The sequence below is a fragment of the Schistocerca piceifrons genome, chromosome 9 (assembly GCF_021461385.2).
Source record: "Schistocerca piceifrons isolate TAMUIC-IGC-003096 chromosome 9, iqSchPice1.1, whole genome shotgun sequence".
NCBI lineage: Eukaryota > Metazoa > Arthropoda > Insecta > Orthoptera > Acrididae > Schistocerca > Schistocerca piceifrons.
Window position 1 is genome coordinate 136,095,126 of NC_060146.1, and position 19,798 is coordinate 136,114,923.

At 43.2% G+C, this 19,798-nt stretch overlaps 1 pseudogene; it reads left to right on the plus strand.

The window, feature by feature from the left end:
* The first annotated feature begins 13,819 nt into the window (after window positions 1-13,819).
* On the plus strand, window positions 13,820-13,937 carry LOC124717445 (annotated as a pseudogene).
* The last annotated feature ends 5,861 nt before the right edge of the window (window positions 13,938-19,798 follow it).

Sequence of the window (19,798 nt, forward strand, 5' to 3'; positions counted from 1 at the left end):
ACTATACCATGTCTTTATTAGACAGCAAAGCTTAGAATTTGCATGCAGATTTTGCAGTGTAGAGTCGTAAATGTGCTCGGTATGCGTGTCACCCATACATAATTAAATAAGCTAACCCTTAGGTCATAAATATTGTGCAACCATTTTATTAACGTAGGAGACCAATGTACGGTTGCTGATATACGTATTTTATGGTGTCATTACCAGTTTTTCTTTATTATGATTGCTACTAGATTTGATTTGTGAAAGATCATTTTTAATAGATTGCTTACCAAACGGAATATTCGAATGATCATGTGACATTGAACTCTGATGTAATAAAAACCTAATTTTGTTACTGAGTCAGATCTTGTGTTGCTTAGCTAACATTTCACTAAGTGCCATCTTAAAATCGTCCTGAGACTTGGTAAAAGGATAGAAAGGGTTAATATTTTTTGAACTTTAATTTTGTATAGTATCTGAGTTAATGAATAAAGCATATCAAGGAAGAATCATATCTGATCCTCCCTCTGCATCGGCTGTACTGGAACTTGTTGATAGGAGGCTAGCGTTATCCGTTGCGTTGAAACAAAAGTCTGAGTAGTGTAAGAGACTCACAAATCTGATAGAATACTCAAAACGGCCCTAAATAACTTGTAGAATAATGCCTAATGTCAAATCACGAGTTTCAAATGGTTCAAATGACTCTGAGCACTATGGGACTCAACATCTCACGTCGTCAGTCCCCTAGACTGAGAACTACTTAAACCTAAGGACATCACACACATCCATGCCCAAGGCAGGATTCTAACCTGTGACCGTAGCAGCAGCGCGGTTCCGGACTGGAGCGCCTAGAACCGCTCGGTTACATCGGGCGACACGAGATTCCGTAATAACAAATATGAGCCAATGAAAGTTCGGTGGAAGTAGAGGACAGATTACACAGTTTACTCCCTTTTCTTTTGTTTTGACCAGAAGACACTACAGTCTTCTGGGCGCATCTGTGGGTTTTTTGATTGTCAGGTTATGTGTTAAATTCAACTAGAACACATAAAATATTTGTTCACTTTATTACATAAATTAATAAACTTCGCCAAGATCTTTGCCACAGGATTGCTTGATAAGTAACAGCTGTTATTGACTATTAAAGCATCACTTGACACGTGCGTTAACGAACTCTCTTCTTGCAATACATTGTTCCACATTCAAATGAACAAGTAGTTTAACCATAACGTTGCTCATATATCGGGTGATCAAAAAGTCAGTAAAAATTTTAAAACTTATAAACCACGTAATAATGTAGATAGGTAAAAATTGACACACATTCTTGAAATGACACGTGGTTTTATTAGAACAAAAAAAAAAAAAAGTTCACAAAAGGTCCGACAAATGGCGCCGGACAGCAAAAAGTCAGTGACTGCGCATGACAATCATGTTACAGGATCTCATCATCCCCAGCCTGGCTGATAAACACCTGCTGTAACGTACGATGTTTATGTAGGATGGCGCTCCACCCCGTATTGCTAGACGCGTGAACGGTCTCTTGCGCGCGTCGTTTGGTGATGATCGTGTGCTCAGCCACCACTTTCGTCATGCTTGGCCTCCCAGGTCCCCAGACCTCAGTACGTGCGATTATTGGCTTTGGGGTTACCTGAAGTCGCAAGTGTATCGTGATCGACCGACATCTCTAGGAATGTCTCACCATAACTCCGGACATGCTTTACAGTGCTGTTTACAACATTATTCCTCGATTACAGCTATTGTTGTGGAATGATGGTGGACATATTGAACATTTCCTGTAAAGAACAACATCTTTGCTTTGTATTACTTTTTTATGCTAATTATTACTATTCTGATCAGATGAAGCGCCATCTGTCGGGCATTTTTTGAAAGTTTGTATTTTTTGGTTCTAATAAAACCCCATGTCATTCCAAGCATATGTATCAAATTGTACCTCTCTTTCTATATTATTCCGTGAGTTATTTCAAATTTATACTGACGTTTTGATCACCCGGTACTATAATACTGAATTCTTCCGATGAGGTCAGGCGCTGTAACAGAGCGTTTACATGTCCGGCACTATGTTGACCTCAGTGTAACGACGCTGCTATTGCGGATATGGCAGATGTGGTATTCAGGAGCGCCTACCATACGTCGTTGCGTATTGCAGCGAGAACTAACGTCTGTGGTACCGATTCACACTTTGGTGTGGCAGTGTGACCTCTGGACAATACTACATTTATCCTCTGTCTCGTTTTCATTTGACTGGCCCTTATGTTAGCTTACTGCCAGTATCAATATTTCTAACAGCGTTACATACCAGGTGATTATAATTACCCGGTGATTATAATTAAACATTCCCTATTTAACACTGAGCAAGCAGTAAAGGAAACAAAAGAAAAGTTCGGAGTAGGTATTAAATCCATGGAGAAGAAATAAAAACTTTGAGGTTCGCCGATGACATTGTAATTCTGTCAGAAACGGCGAAGGACTTGGAAGAGCAGTTGGACGGAAGCAGTTGAAAGGAGGGTATAAGATGAACATCAACAAAAGCAAAACAAGGATAATGCAATGTAGTCGAATTAAGTCGGGTGATGCAGAGGGAATTAGATTAGGAAATGAGACACTTAAAGTAGTAAAGGAGTTTTGCTATAACTGATGATGGTCGAAGTAGAGAGGATATAAAATGTAGACTGGCAATGGCAAGGAAAGCGTTTCTGGAGAAGATAAATTTGTTAACATCGAGTAAATGTCAGGAAGTCGTTTCTGAAAGTATTTGTATGGAGTTTAGCCATGTATGGAAATGAAAAGTGGACAGTAAATAGTTTAGACAAGAAGAGAATAGAAGCTTTCGAAATGTGGTGCTACAGAAGAATGCTGACGATTAGATGGGTAGATCACATAACTAATGAGGAGGCATTGAATAGAATTGGGGAGAAGAGAAGTTTGTGGCACAACTTGACTAGAAGAAGGAATCGGTTGGTAGGACATGTTCTGAGGCATCAAGGGATCACCAATTTAGTATTAGAGGGCAGCGTGGAGGGTAAAAATCGTAGAGTGAGACCAAGAGATGAATACACTAAGCAGATTCAGAAGGATGTAGGCTGGGAGATGAAGAAGCTTGCACAGGATAGAGTAGCATGGAGAGCTGCATCAAACCAGTCTCAGGACTGAAGATCACAACAACAACAACTATTTAACACATTATAACACAGAAACTAATTACCGTATACGTGTACCAAACTTGATAGCATTCATATCCAGAATAAGGAGTGCATGATTTCCATGCGTCACAGTGCCACCGTCCAGTTGTAACTATGGTCACCAAGTGCCGTGGTCACTCATCACGATTTGTAGCCTCACGCACCTGACCCGTCACAGTGAGCTTGTTGACATGTCAACATGAGCTTCGACAAAAGGAGCATGGCATTATTGGTGAAGATCTGTTATCAAAACAACGGTAATGCTGCAGCTGCACTTAAAGAATATCGCTGGCTGAAAGGATTACGGAAGAGTTCTCTTTCGCCACCCGTTGTGCGGAGTACAACCACAGGTGGTTGATGGATTCGCTGCTCCAGTGGTAGACAACGCTGCAAGCAGTTCCCGATCGTCAGGCAGTGTGCATTTTGTATCATGACAGTTGAACATCATGTGGCCCTCTGTACAGAAGTTGCTTCGTGTAGTGTTGGCAGAAGAGCCAACACTGTGTTTCTAGAGGAGGCCGAAATGCACGCGTTTAATTACACGCTGACTGGCGTGAGGTCTGGAACAGGACAATATCTTGAGAAGTGCAAATAAAGAACGTAGTTGATATAATACTTAACTTTAATCCACAATTGTAGAACATCTCTCTTGATGATACATGCTTCATATAATAAATATCAATTGAATACGGCGCCTTGCTAGGTCGTAGCAAATGACGTAGCTGAAGGCTATGCCAACTATCGTCTCGGCAAATGAGAGCGTATCTGTCAGTGAACCTTTGCTTGCAGAGTCGGCTGTACAACTGGGGCGAGTGCTAGTAAGTCTCTCTAGACCTGCCGTGTGGTGGCGCTCGGTCTGCTATCACTGACAGTGGCGACACGCGGGTCCGGCGTATACTAATGGACCGCGGCCGATTTAAAGGCTACCACCTAGCAAGTGTGGTGTCTGGCGGTGACACCACACTTCGAACCATTCGCAAATGGTATCTGCACAAGATCCACATCGTACAGCTGCTTGCAACACAGGACGCACAGCGGCGTGTTAACTTCGCTCTCCACTTCCTCTCAAGGACTGAAGTGGACGAGGGCTGGCCCTGGACCATCCTACAGACAGACGGTAATTTTTCTCTGACAGATGAGGTGAACTCACAGAATTGCCCAGTGGGCGGATCTTCACCTCCAGTCACTGTGCATGAAGTTCCTCTGTATGCTGAACGTGTCACTGTATGTGGTGTGGGTTGATGACCACGTTCATCATTGTCGCATTCTTTTTTGAACATGTTGGTGCTCAAGGACCAGAGACGTGCAGTGTGACTGGCCAGCGGTAATGTGATTTGCTTTGCAAGCATGTCATACCCGCCCTACAGTAGAGAGATGCATTGAGCTCATCAGTTTTCATGCGAGATGATGCCCCACCGCACATCGCTCGTGAAGTTCATCTGCTTCTACCAAACACATCTGAAAAAGATCGAATTATCACCTGATCGTTTCCAAATGCTTGGCCGGCACCGTCACCTGATTTCACTCCATGTGATTGCTGGTTTTGGGACTACCTGAAGGAGAGGGTTTACCAGGGGAACATTCACGCATGTGCTGATCTGAAGCGCAGAACATCAAGAGAGGTAGCGAGCATACTTACGGACATGCTTCGTTCTGCTGTGCAGAATACAATCCTGCGGTTTCAGACTCTTCTGATGGTGGCCATATTGAGCCCCTTTTGTAGCAGTAATGGTACCGGTATGTAATGGTCTGATCTACCGTAGCAGCACATTAAAAGCGTTTCAATTGAATTGATTCTGCATTATTTCTATTCCCCATGTCCTTGACGTTAATGCCACCAAGTTTGGTATTCGTATGGTAATTAGTTTCTGGGTTATACGTGTTAAATGGGGAAAGTTTAATTATACCCAGCCAGTATATGAACATCATCCTCCTACTTCTATCATTACCATTATTACTATTATTAATTATTACTCACAATATAATACGTCTTTAAATTACAACTTCCTGATGTTGCGATGTTAATGGATATTAATGCCCTTAAGTAATTAAAGAATGATACACAATTTTTTTCTGTTTGAGTCCAGTGTCGGAGTCATTCAGAGGCTCTTGAGATGTTGAGACTAAATAGATAGTTAAAAGAAAAAAAAAAGTACGAGGTAAGGCAAGGTACCACCTGGTGGACATAACCCCAGGTGACGCGGAATGTCGGCAGCCATGCGGAACTAATGGGCAGCGTTAATTAACAGTCGAGACCACGTCACAACTCTCTGCACAGCCAAAACTGTGTCGAATACCATTGAAAAAGACCTTTCTTTCCAAATCTGTGCTGCATATGAGGTCGCGTCACCCAATCTGTCGCACGCATTAGCATTTAAAGTGGCCAAATTGATTACCAGAACAAGTCCTGCTGCGCTCTGTCCTGGATATATTGAGCGGAACCGAGTATGACGCGGCCACAGCTGTGCGGTCTTTCTTCTCCGTTCGTTACAGGTCACATTCTCTCGATATTTGCCACTTTCCTCTCTCTAAATCTTTTGTTCTTCCATGACACTATCTGGGGTGGTCACGAATATCTTACATAAAACGAAGAGAAAGGCGCGTTGTCTCACGTCATTGTTTAGTGATCTACAGTTCTATATTTCGAAACTGTGTGTGTGTGTGTGTGTGTGTGTGTGTGTGTGTGTATGTATGTGTGTGTGTGTGTGTGTGTGTGTGTGTGTATGTGTGCGTCTGTAAAACGGGTACAGTCATGCCAATGAATTCTTTGAAACTGGACAGACTTTCGTCGATAAACCACAAGTGTATTGTGAATTTGTATTTCAAAGAGTAGATTCGTGGTTTGGTATTTGTATGAACGAGAGAACGAACATTGTAAGTTTTTTCAGCAGTACTTAAACAAGTTGTATCGTATGGTATGTAGTTAAAGGTTTGTAGAATCCATTGCTCTTTGCTTTGTATGATGTCATTTTATGCTACAACGTCTCCTTCTTGCGTTACGACCTCTGTAGGACCACGGGTAGCCCCTTCGTGGACTGCATTTTCCTCTTCTTCTCCCAGAACCTCTTCATTCTTTCTCTTCTTCTCTCCCGCTCTTCTTCCGAGATCTTCATTGTCCGTTTCTCCTGTTGGCTCCACTGGTGACACTCTTAAGTTTTTCCTGTATTCTTCTCTGTCATTGATCTCCGGCATATTGGTCGGTGTATATTTGTTCCTCCAATTTTCCTTTCCTTTGACCTTGATCCCCAATTTCAACCAGTCCTTCCGAGTTCAACAACCCACTTGGTTCCTGTCTTTCTCCTTGTCCTCCCTGTTGTTTCCCACACTCTCTTCATCCTAACTACATGTCCAGCAAACCCTGCCCTTTTGAGTCTGATTTCCCCGGATAGTGTTATCATGTTCTGGTACAATCCTTCCCTTGGTCTTCGCTCTTTCCACGACTTTTGGGACCCGGTATTTTTCTCAGTATTTTTCTCTCTTCTTTCAGTAGTTGTTCTGCCCCATTTCTTCCTAGTGTCATCGTCTCAGCGGCATATAATACTGCATTCCTCACCGTTGCCTTGTAGTGGCTTATTGTATTTTATTGTATATCTCTCTCGTAATGCAGAACGCTGACCTCATCTTCTTTATCCTCTTTTATTGCTCCTGTTCCTTCCTGTTATAAATTCTTCCAGGTATTTAAATTTGTCCACCATCCTTCCAGTGTTTCCCAGTCTGCAGTGGAATTTAATGTCTTTGTCTTGTTATAGGCGATCCTCAGTCCCACCTTTCTGGCTACCTTACTTAAGTTGTCGAGTTGTGTCTTTGCGTCTTCTTCCATCTCACTTACTATTGCTACGTCGTCCAGGCAGTCCACTTGAGCCCTGTTGTCCTTTTTGTCCCCCACGTGGATCTTTGGTATTCCCATTTCCTTGTTTATTGCTCTCCACTGCCTGATCACTTCGTCCAGTGCTATACTGAACAACAATAGTGACAATTCATCTCCCAGTTTAAGACCATTCTTGATCTTAAATTCTTCTGACAGTGCTCCTCTGAATCTCACCCTTGCTTTTGTGTCTGTCAGAGTTTCTTTTATGAGTTCTTGTGTAGTTCCACCAAGTCCTCTGTTCTTCAGGATCCTAACAAGACTTCTTCACAGTGTTTGTCGTTGGGACGTTGGAAGCATCATTCTTCTATATATACATCTGCATTTTTAGCAGGTTCTTTAAATTTGTTTGCACAGTTCAAAAGGAATAATGTTTCATGTTTCACTGCTATTCCACGGTATTCTGAAATATCCTTTATTTTTATAACAACTATTTGTACTTCTTTTACTGAATAGTCCGTGGCCAGTGAATTGCTGTGTTCGTCGAACCTAACAGTTTTGCAACTTGTTTTAAAAAAGTGCGTCTCATATTTGTACAGGAGATGGTACTGTTCAAAAAGACATATACGAACATATGCCCAGAAATGACATGTGTCCTGGGATAGCCATATTTGAAAGTTCATTTACATGAAGATTATGTGCACTTGGACACACTGTCACTGGACAGTAAACTGAATTCAGTGAGAGTAATAATCGAAAAACGATCGCTCATTTATTGGAATGAAACAGAATGTGTGCTCTATACTAATGAAACCCGTATTTGGGTGAGTTCTGCATACAGACCAACTGAACACCCTGTAATAAACTCTTCTCTACATATCTGAATTTTAGAAAATGACAGATTACAGTGACTCATCATTATTTTGCCAGTCACTTCTTATTAGGGGGAGCGAGAGTAATGTCGTTTCTGCTTATGTCGATATTCCTTTGTCGCTTATCTGCTCATGGTGTACTTGAAAGTCCCGCGAAAGACATTTTAAGGGTAGACTGATTTGTTTATTATTTCGGAATTTATGGGGAAATAGCCAGTGAAATACCAGAACAGGTAGGCTATCGGCATTGTTTGCTTTTTGAGTTCCACAAGGGTAGTAACACAAAAGTCGCTATCAAAAATATTTGCGCTGTTTATCCACGTGAAATAGACGTTCGTAAACGCCAAAGGTGTTTTTTTAACAATAAGTTCAAATCCAGTAATGTTGATTTTTCCGACCCTTGTCGACCAGGGCGAGCAACAACTTTAGCCAGTGACGTGTTGTAGGAGAAAGTGGAAGGAAATGCGTGTCTGACAATCGAGGGACTGCCAGACGCTCTTAACCAATCTTGGTAGACAATCTAAGAACATTTGCAGCAGATTAGTAGAGAAAAACAAAGCTAACCGATCCGCCACGTGTAGCGCTTCAGCGACACAATGTAGAAGCGTTTCTTGGTCGCCTGATATCTTTGTCAATCCAAAAAGCAAAGGGTAGTAGCTCTCTCTCTCTGAACGAACCACCACGAAGTGCAGCTGAGCGAGTTTTACACTCTAAAAAGGCGCTTTTGTGCAAGCTGTGAATGCAAACCTTTAATGTGATCAACTGGATCGAGTGAATCAATCTTTAATTGAAAGGTTCGGAGCAATTCTCGTCAGAAAACGCAACACGATAACGAGAGGCCGGCTTGCGCAAGACGAACCCTGGAAAAAATTAATGAATTGGTGTGGGAGCTACACACCCCGCATACTAGCCCGATATTACACCATCGGATTTCCAGTTATTCTAATCTCTACATTTTCTAAATGGAAAAAATGCGAAACTTTGGATGATGTCAAAAACACCATCTTCAGATGTTTTCATCAAAAATTAATCAAATTAATCGATCTTTATCCATCTGGTATTGTATATTTGCACAGTAGATGACAGAATGTTGTTGCTGACGAAGATGATACATCACTGAATAAAAATAAAATCTTGTTAACAATTTATCCGTTTGAATTTAACTCGCAAAAACATTACCTTCCAGTCCCCCCAAAAATTTTAAATGTTTTTTGATATTAAAAACGTATACTGGCTGCTACGATGCAGAAGTAAAGCTGGTGGGGCCAGAGGTACGTGATCTCCCTCTGGGCTTGAGAGAGGAGACCAAACAGCGACGTCAAGGGTTCGATCGGATTAAGGAAGGATGAGGAAGGAAATCGGCCGCGTCCTTTCACAGGGACCATCACGGCATTCGCCTAAAACGATTTAGGGAAATCACGCGTTTGAACAGTCGTCCTCCCGAATGCGAGACCAGTACCGATGTACGTCATGAGGTAGGGCAGGCACCGTATTCACACGTTTGGTTGCTGCGAAAGGAGTATAAACAAAGAGCAGAGTGGTATAAATAAACAGTAACGCTAACCACTTCAGTTGAACTTCTGAATCAGTTTAAATGGTTCAAATGGCTCTGAGCACTATGGAACTTAACTTCTCAGGTCATCAGTCCTCTACAACTTAGAACTAGTTAAACCTAACTAATCTAAGGACATCACACACATCCATGCCCGAGGCATGATTCGAACCTACGACCGTAGTGGTCGTGCGGTTCCAGACTGAAGCGCCTAGAACCGCTCGGCCACCCCGGCTGGCTCTGAATCAGTATTAAATTGCAAATACTACAGTCTTTAATTTCGCGAGACAAACGACAGACGAAATGAAATGAACATTTGTTGTAGTTAATTGGTCAAGCGAGAGCGCATGTGACTAAAGATGACGAAGAGAACTTCGACTTCATTGTGAATGGTTATCTTATTCTGACTTGGATTCGATTTTAATTTTTATTTCGTTCTCAGAGGATCAATTACACGGTCCAGTAATGTTACGTTCGACATCAACTTACCATAACCATTCACAGACGCCAAGTGGCAGCACTAGCAGTGAAAGGAACAGAAACCGTGTTGGGGGGGACGAGGAAAACAGTGCAGTCTTTGTCGTAATGCGAAAACGGAGTGATTTATCTGAGGTCCAAAAGGGCGTGATCATTGGAGCAGGGCCGAGTATGGAAGCGGTTCCGAAACACTTAAGTTTCTAAACGGTTTGCGAGCTGCCGCGGTACACTACTGGCCATTAAAATTGCTACACCACAAAGATGACGTGCTACAGACGCGAAATTTAACCGACAAGAAGAAGATGCTGTGATATGCAAATGATTAGCTTTTCAGAGCATTCACGCAAGGATGGCGCAGGTGGCGACACCTACAACGTGCTGACATGAGGAGAGATTCCAACCGATTTCTCATACACAAACAGCAGTTGACCGGCGTTGCCTGGTGAAACGTTGTTGTGATGCCTCGTGTAAAGAGGAGAAATGCATACCACCACATTTCCGACTTTGATAAAGGTCGGATTGCAGCCTATCGCGATTGCAGTTTATCGTATCGCGACATTGCTGCTCGCGTTGGTCGAGATCCAATGATTTAGCAGAATATGGAATCGGTGAGTTCAGGAGGGTAATACGGACGCCGTCCTGGATCCCAACGGCCTCGTATCACTAGTAGTAGAGATGACAGGCATCTTATCCACATGGCTGTAACGGATCGTGCAGCCACGTCTCAATCCGTGACTCAACACATGGGGACGTTTGCAAGACAACAACCATCTGCACGAACAGTTCGACGACGTTTGCAGCAGCATGAACTATCAGCTAGGAGACCATGACTGCGGTTGCCCTTGACACTGCATCACAGACAGGAGCGCCTGCGATGGTGTACTCAACGACGAACCTGTGTGCACGAATGGCAAAAACGTCATTTTTTCGGATGAATCCATGTTCTGTTTACAGCATCATGATGGTCTCATCCGTGTTTGGCGACATCGCGGTGAACGCACATTGGAAGCGTGTATTCGTCATCGTCATACTGGCGTATCACCCGGCGTGATGGTATGGGGTGCCATTGGTTACACGTCTTGATCACCTCTTGTTCGCATTGATGGCACTTTGAACAGTGAACGTTACATTTCAGATGTGTTACCACCAGTGGCTTTATCCTTCATTCAATCCGTGCGAAACCCTACATTTCAGCAGGATAATGCATGACCGCATGTAGCAGGTCCACTACAGGCCTTTCTGGATACAGAAAATGTTCGACTGCTGGCCTGGCCAGCACATTCTCCAGATCTCTCACCAATTGAAAACGTCTGGTCAATGGTGGCCGAGCAACTGGCTACTCACAATACGCCAGTCACTACTCTTGATTAACTGTGGTATCGTGTTGATGCTGTTTGGGCAGCTGTACCTGTGCACGCCATCCAAGCTCTAACTCAATTCCCAGGCGTATCAAGGCCGTTATTACGGCCAGAGGTGGTTGTTCTGGGTACTGATTTCTCAGGGTCTATGCACCCACATTGCGTGAAAATGTAATCACATGTCAGTTCTAGTTTAATATATTTGTCCAATGAATACCCGTTTGTCATCTGCATTTCTTCTTGGTGTAGCAATTTTAATGGCGTGTAGTGTATATTATGAATATTCAGCAAGATGTCACATTTAAAAATTAAGAATTGAAGCTGAGATGCGTGTGCAAAATTAATCGTTCCACATCATTACGATTTTTCGTGCAAATGATCCGCGGAACATGAGACTGAGTAACCGACTAACTAGCAAATACCAGCAGGACAACGCTACATGCCAAACAGCTCCCAATGTATCTGTGTGGTTCGAAACGCACCAATATGAGTTTGTCGTATGCCTCTGGCCAGAAGACTCTCCGGATTGAAACCCAATGTAGAACCTGTGGGACCACTTCAATCGGGCTGTTCGCATTATGAATCCTCAACCGAGGACCTAGCGCAGCTGGCCACTGCACCAGAGTCGGCATGGCTCCACGTCCCTGTCTGTGCCTTACAGAGCCTCACTGGCTACCTACGTTCACATTTCGCAGCAGTCCACGCTGCAAAAGTAGATTATTCAGGCATTTGACAGTTGGTGGCATTAATGTGACGGGACAGTAAATATAATCCTGACATTCGGCTTGGTGGTGAGGGACATCTCTCTAAAACCGCATCTGGGTTGAATTTGTAGGCAGTAGATTTGAGTCACGATGGAAGACACGATTGATCAACAGATGTAGCCATCTATCCTTGGACACCGCGTCCTCCCCTAGATGCATTTGTCGTGCAAACATGGGTTTGGGTTTCTTAATGCCGAGGGTACGAGAGAAGCCTTTTTCAGTGTACAAGTATTGTTTCAGAGATATAGTGATGTAAATAAAAATGTATTTTTTTGCCTAATAAACTTACTCAATCTGGTGCGACCAGATTTATGTTTTGTGAACAGCACAGCAAAGAAGTTCAGGTCAATGAATTACCACTAATACCTCGTTCTGTCAATTTCAATCGACTCTGAATACTTTTTGCTTATGTGAATGTGATTTCATATGTTCCACAAAGCAGTACTTATCACAGCTGAAATGCGCTGATCGAAGTACGTTAGCAGAAGCGTTCACTTTCAGTCCAGATTTCTGAGTCGTGATTATAAGTCACAGGGAGTCCGCGCCTGAACCAACGCGGTGCTTTACGTCGAGGGTGAACGGATTGACAGATGAAATTGCGCAATGAAATGATTTGCTAAAAAAAAAAGACCATGGTGCAGGTCCTGTTTAACCTGTTACCCTGCACAGATCCTCATAATGTGTGCACGCATGTATCTTTGAACATGAAAATTGGGGTCAGAAACATGTAAGAATAACTCTGGAGACGTACTTGAAACTTTGTACTGCATACAGGGTGTTCATTTTAAATGAAGACGTTGAAATATCTCGAAAACTACATATCGGATCAAAAAAAAAGTCCAATTTGTTTGTCTCATAGGGGGGGACATGCAACTATACCTCACCTGACTCCTCACCCAAACCCATGCGTGGGTTGTGGTGGGCAACTTTGAAATCTTCAATGGGAAGCCCATTTTTTTATTGCAGATTACGATTCTATGGCAAAATCTACATGCATTTCATGTGAAGCGTTTCTCTCGTTTAGCCACAGATAGCGCTGTAATCGGAATAACATAAATGGGTACACAACCTAAATTTACGACCTGAGTCTCAATGGCCCTTGAATATGCAGTGGCACATGATCCCTCACATCCATGGTGCGAGGTTAGGATAGGACAGTATTTCATAACACCCAATTGGAAACCGCATTCGCAAAGTTGTGTTCCTCCGATATGTCGAACAGGCAGTGGCTCGAGAGAGTAAATGTTCAAACGTAGAACCGACAACTTCAGTACATTGAGTCGTTGGTTTTTCCAGCGACCATATACAGGACACAAGCATATCTGCAAAATGCCAGTACAGCCGTTTCTGATGCGGTCGACCATGTCTTCACGGCCCGTTGGCACTCGCTGGTACACCTTACCTATTAAATATCCCTACACAAAGAAATGTGGCGACGTCAAATCCGGCGACGTAGTGCGGTAATTAATAAGGACACCTCTGCCTATCCACCGACCAGTGTAAACACGGTCTAATAACTACGTAATACACTCGCCAATCATCATGCTGAAACCACATACGTTGGCGAATGTTCAGGGCGACATCCTGCAGTAGTATAGTATCGGTAGTTTCTGTTCCAAAAACGGCCGATATTTGCGCCCATTCAAAGCGCCATCGATAAAATATCGACCAATGAGTTTGTTCCCAACGCTGCCACACCATACGTGAACCGACCAAGGACGTTGATAGTCAACTTGCGGTAACGAGTGGGGAGTGTCTGCAGTCAAGCAATGCATGTTATGCACTTTGCTGCCATCGTTTGCGAATGTAGGCAACGGCCTTGCCGCAGTGGATACACCGGTTCCCGTCAGATCACCGAAGTTAAGCGCTGTTGGGTGTGGCCGGCACTTGGATGGGTTACCGTCCAGGCCGCCATGTGCTGTTGCAATTTTTGGGGGTGCACTCAGCCTCGTGATGACTATTGAGGAGCACCCATAGACTTACTAAATAAAAACTAGACCGCGCGTTGGCGCTAGTGTCGCGTCCCCACATTGAACGTGACAGAAGCCACCATTTGCATGGAAACAGTGCGTAAACAGGGTTCGTTCGTGTGCTGCTTTTAATTGCAACAGTATAATGGAAGCAAAGACGAAGACGGAAACAATGTTACATTTCACAGGTCAGTCATTTTTGGTTGTTTGCTACTTTCTATTACTTGTATATAGTATTTTCATGGAGAAATAATACATCATGAGCGGTTTGTTTTTATTTAGGTTTCCCCTTACAAATGATTTTCTAAATCGGAAATGGATAGTTGCTACTCGGAGAGAGAACTTCCAACCGACAGCAAATGATTTGCTGTGCTCTCTTCATTTTGAAGAGAATTGTTACATGGAAAATTATGTAAATAGACGTCAACTGAAGGACGATGCTATACCGACAGTATTTGGATTTCCAACTCATTTGAAAAAGGTATAGTTTCCTGGAAATCGTGCAGTATAGGCCTAGGTTAAATAGTTTGGAAATACTGTCAGTGTGTATAATTTTGAACGTTCTTTTCCAAAGTTACCAAGGCAATCAAATATGTGTTAAGTATGAATCAGAGGTAGGTCGAATAATTGCGTTTAGATACTTAACATGTGTTGTCAGGTGGTGATTATACTTCCTAAATGGTCAAATATTTGATCGAATGTTGCAAACTCAACCACTTTTAGAGGTGCTATCAGTGTTAAAAACTAATGTGCGAATGAAATTCCTACCGTATTTAAAGTGATATGGGTTATTACCATTAAGCATACCAAAATTCGAGTGTAGACAATACTGTGCTAAACAAAAGTAAGCGCGCAAAATGTACACAGTAGTCGGCAAAAAGCAAACAGGACCTGACAGGAAAATTACGAGAATTAAATAATAATCGTACTGTCTGCTACTTTAAATGTTTCATATAATTATCTAATGCAAATAACTCGATGTAAAGTCGCTCCACCTTGTCAGGAAAGAGCCTTACATTCTTAAATTTCTCGTCTCTATGCAGACGTATATCGGAAATTAGAAAACTTCATTCATTTAAGTATACTTTTAAAGTAGACTCGAATACTCAGTACTTTTTTAAACAAACATGTGTTTAATTTGTGCTTCAATTTGCTCTTGTTGCGTCTCATATACCTCAAATCACAACCCCAGTAGCAGGATTCATCCCCGCAAATGGCGGGAATCAGCTGCTTCAATTGGGGGACAGTTGCCTCGCTTCTCCGCTACGGCGTGGCAGGGGCTTGGGAGTACCTCTACCGAATAGTAGCGGCTCTGGTCACAGAAAACCATCATAACGACCGGGAGAGTGGTGTGCTGACCCCACGCCCCTCCTATCCGCACTCTCGGCTGAGGATGACACGGCGGTCGGATGGCCCCTGTGGGTCGCTTGTGGCCTGGCGACGGAGTGCTGCTGCTGTTTGTGAATGTGGAGTCATTGGACAGCTGTATCTCTGCAAAGAACGTAGGAGTCGTTTGCATTTGTTGACATGGCCATTCACAAAACTAACTGGTTATAGAAATCGGCACCATGAAGTGCCTGATGCAGTCACACTTGGTACGGATGATGGTTATGACGATGCAGTATTGTTACAATACTACCTACGGACATACCGGAGTCGCGGTGAAACTGCGAGGCGCATAACCGTGGTTTGTGGTGCACTGCCAATAGTACAGCTATTTCATCAGCGCCTATTGTGACACGTTTGCTTCGTTTTCTTTTGCTGGTCTGTGCGCTGCCCCCAGACATAAAGGCGTTCACAGCCTTGTAAAAGAACGAACGGTAGCTAGCCTTCTCTGGAAAACGCTCAGCACACAAGGCAACAGCAGCCTCAACACTTCCCCTACATTCGCCGTAAATTAGGACCATTTCAATTTTTCTTTTGTGGTTGCAATGTGAGCTCCGATCGCAGTCTAATGCCTATTGTGATATGTCGTAGTTCGCTACACGGCCACGGTGGCGCGCCGAGTAGCCCCCTGTTCGATATGTCGGTGGAATACAACGTTGTGAATGGGGTTTCTAATTAGAAGTTATAAAATACTGGCCTGTCTCTCTCTTGCAACATGGAGGTAGTGTCCCACGTGCCAGTGGATGTCGAAATGCAGTTGAGTAATATACCATAAATTACGATCACAACGCCATCTGTGGCGAAACGAAGAAAACCCCTCAGACCAAACTGATGCAGATTTTGCCTCAGAATCATAATCTGCAATTAAAAACGGGGGTTCCCATTAAAGATTTCAAAGTTCACCCCCCACCCAAGCACGAGATGCGGTGATGGGTCGAATGTGGTCTCGTTCGATACCCCGTTCGAGATAAACAAACAGGAATTATAACTTTTTTTGATCCTATATGTAGTTTTCAAGATATTTCAATGTCTTCAGTTAAAGTGAACACCCTTTTTTTTGAAAATCAGTCGTTAAGCCACAAAAAATATACAAAATTCGTCCACAATCAGACATAATTATATGAATTTCAAAATTGTGAAGATGGTTACCAACCGTTGTATATTATGTCGTTTGTGTTCAATATGTCTATAAAAGCTCAGACCGCAGTAGTCCTAATTTATTTCCATTTCCTTCACCTTAATATTACAGTTGCAAGCAATAAGAGTTCTTCATTTTCCAGAGAGAGCAGCCATCTAGTGCCATAGTCTATGGTACATTATCGATGGCAGCACGCTGTTGAGCTGCATATCATTGCGTAAAGTTAAATGTTCTAACATTTTCAACCAAATTCGTAGTTTCCTTAAACACAGTGAAAGAGGTCCATGATTAAGGAATTTGTTGCTAGCGCACTCGAGCAGATGTAATTTCGATGGGTTGCTCACGCACTGCCTGCGATATGTAAGCTATAAGAGAATCTCAGACCAGAGAGCAGTGTTGTATGCAGTAGGAACTGTGTGCCAGTAGGAGTAGTAGTAACTATCAGTCGTGTGTATCGAGTTGGCTGGGCCGGTCGTGTGGAGCGATGGCGGTGCCTGAGCATTGTAGTATAAGGTAAAAGCAGCCTCGCGCATATGCAGTATTGTTATATCAAGTCCAATGTAAATGTTTTTAAAAAATCTCTTAATAATAATCTTTCTCATAAAAAGTAACTTTTGACAATCATTCATCTCAATTTAAAGAATTTACTAATTTCTCCAATCCATGGTCATCCCGATTATTGTAAAGAAAAATCAGTTGTTTCGTTTTATACATGACAAATCTATCGGCCAGCATTGCACTGAGCCGTGCCAGAAAAATTTCTTATAGGAGCAGATATATATATATATATATATATATATATATATATATATATATATATGCGTTATCCGGCAACTTTATTGGGGTAAGAATTTTCAATTTATTCAATATGATCTTTCAGGGCCATGACGCAGCACTGCTGATGTACAAATTTACCAGTTTAAATTCACTGTCAATTATTGAAAGGTTATAAGTGAGCCACAATTTTATTGAGAAATTAGTCACGTTATTATTGGTAGGTTACGGAATGATAAACCGTTGCTAGATTACTCTAAATGTCAATGCTATACATATTTTCACTGTTGGGTAGTTACGCTAAAATGTGAATGCTATATAATAATTTTTTTTTTTGGGAGGTTACGCTAAATGTCAATGCTTTATATACTTAAAATTTTAACTGTGGGGAGGTTACAAAAGAATAAAACATGAAATTGAGAGTGGTGGGAAAACGGGTCACAGAGAAGGGGATTGCCTAGCAGAAGCTGTTTCATGTACATTTTACAGGTGTCAATGTTGGGTGTTTGGATGAATTTTATACAGGCCGATTTTGATAAATGGGGAAAAAACTGCAGGAAACTATCCACAAGAATGTACGGTACAGAAAGGTGGCGTTGATATGTGGCCAGAAATGCATAGTGCCTACGTTGCGGGTTGTTTGCTAATTGATCACACGTGTGCAGCAGAAGGCAGTGCACAACATGCTGTGATGAGACAGACCACTGTGTTCAAAGTGATCGCCATGGGTCTCTAAACATGTCCAAACATGATGCAGGATCGACTGACAGACACGTTCAAACGTTCCATCCCGCAACTGGATAGCGTCACAGGCGGCCTGAAAGCGTCGTTCCGCAGTCTGCACGTCCTGGGTGGACTGTGTGTAAGCTTGCATCAGAGGCACCCACATGTGGAAATCTAAAGAGTTGAGGTCGGGTGACTGGATGTGCCATGCAACTCGACCACCTTGTCCAATTCATCTGCCTGGGTGCAGCCCACATGCCTCAGCACGGAAAAGCAGAAGTGAGCTGTAGCACCATCACGTAGTAGCTACACCATCTTTTGTAGCACCAAAGGCACATCTTCCAGCAGGGGAGTGAGGATTACTTGCAGGAAATGCACACATACCTCGCCTATGGGGGCTGTCGCCAACAGTTCTCGCCCACACACTGAGGCTGAACCCACACTGATGATTTGCTGCTACAGTGTACCATGGGGATTGTCTGCAGCCCACAGGTGGCTATTGTGGAGATTGATGATACCATCCCTCATAAAAGTAGCCACCCCCTCCCCTTGAGTGAGGTGCATGACAAGATATGCCAGCATGGTGGTGGCCTGTATGACGAACTAGCAACAAAACCGTCGCTGGGAGAGCAAGTCCCTCATTAACAGGGCCTGCATGCATTTTACACGGTACGGATAGTGACAGCTGTGGTGGAGAAGGTTCCACACGGCCGCCTGGTTGACCCCATGTTGGTGTGGACCACCTGCATGGTGCTGATACCAGGGGCAGCTGTTCCCCTTTGGATGCGTATATACCGGGAGCATCCGCATTTTGTGGTTGTCATTCCAATGAACGAGCCTTTCTGACACTAACTGTGACATACTGTTGCAAAGAGTGTGTGGTGAAGTTGGGGCTTTTTCCATTACAATAGTGCTGCGACCCTCCTATTGCCATTTGCCTGTCCTTAAGTAAAGCCCATTTTAGCCAGTTTCTGGCTGGTAAACCTGGCCATCACCTCTCAGTGCACTGCTACACAACATACATCCACATGACAGTCAGTTTACAACAGGAGTGAAGGGGAGGCCTCTAGTACTGATGTGTATGTGTGCCACCATGGCAGCCAACATCTTTGCCCTTTTGGGTGCGCAACCAAAACACAAATACAGAAGAACATACCCACCAGCCAATCATGTACTTTCACTCATCGAGGTCTATGCTGTTATCTCCACCTTCAAATGGGTGTACATCACTTGGAATGCATTTCTGGCCATATGTCCATCAGCAGAAATATCTTGCTACTGGAACTGAAAAAAGGCTAATATGCCCCTGTTTTAAAAGACTCTGTTAAATGGGGTACCACCGGCAGCTGTGACCGTACGGTTCTAGGCGCTTCAGTATGGAACCGCTAGGTCGCAGGTTCGAATCCTGCCTCGGGCATGGATGTGTGTGATGTCCTTAGGTTAGTTAGGTTTAACTAGTTCTAAGTCTAGGGGACTGATGATCTCAGATGTTAAGTCCCATAGTGCTCAGAGCTATTTGAATCATTTTGGAAGTGGGGTACCAGCTACATCATTCTACCTTCCTCAGGAACTTTCAAGATTGTCCCAAACATTTTGGTATGTCAACATATTCGTGCCCTTTGTTTCCAACATGCAGCTCCCACAAACTCTTCTAACTGTAACTCATCCACTCTCACTGGACCACAGCTGAATGTCGCTCGTACCCGTCCACACCCACTTGCCATTCTGTCTCACTTATTCAGCTTATCTCGTTATTGCCTCTCTGTGTGTCTCTGCCACTGGCTCCTGTGTCACAGC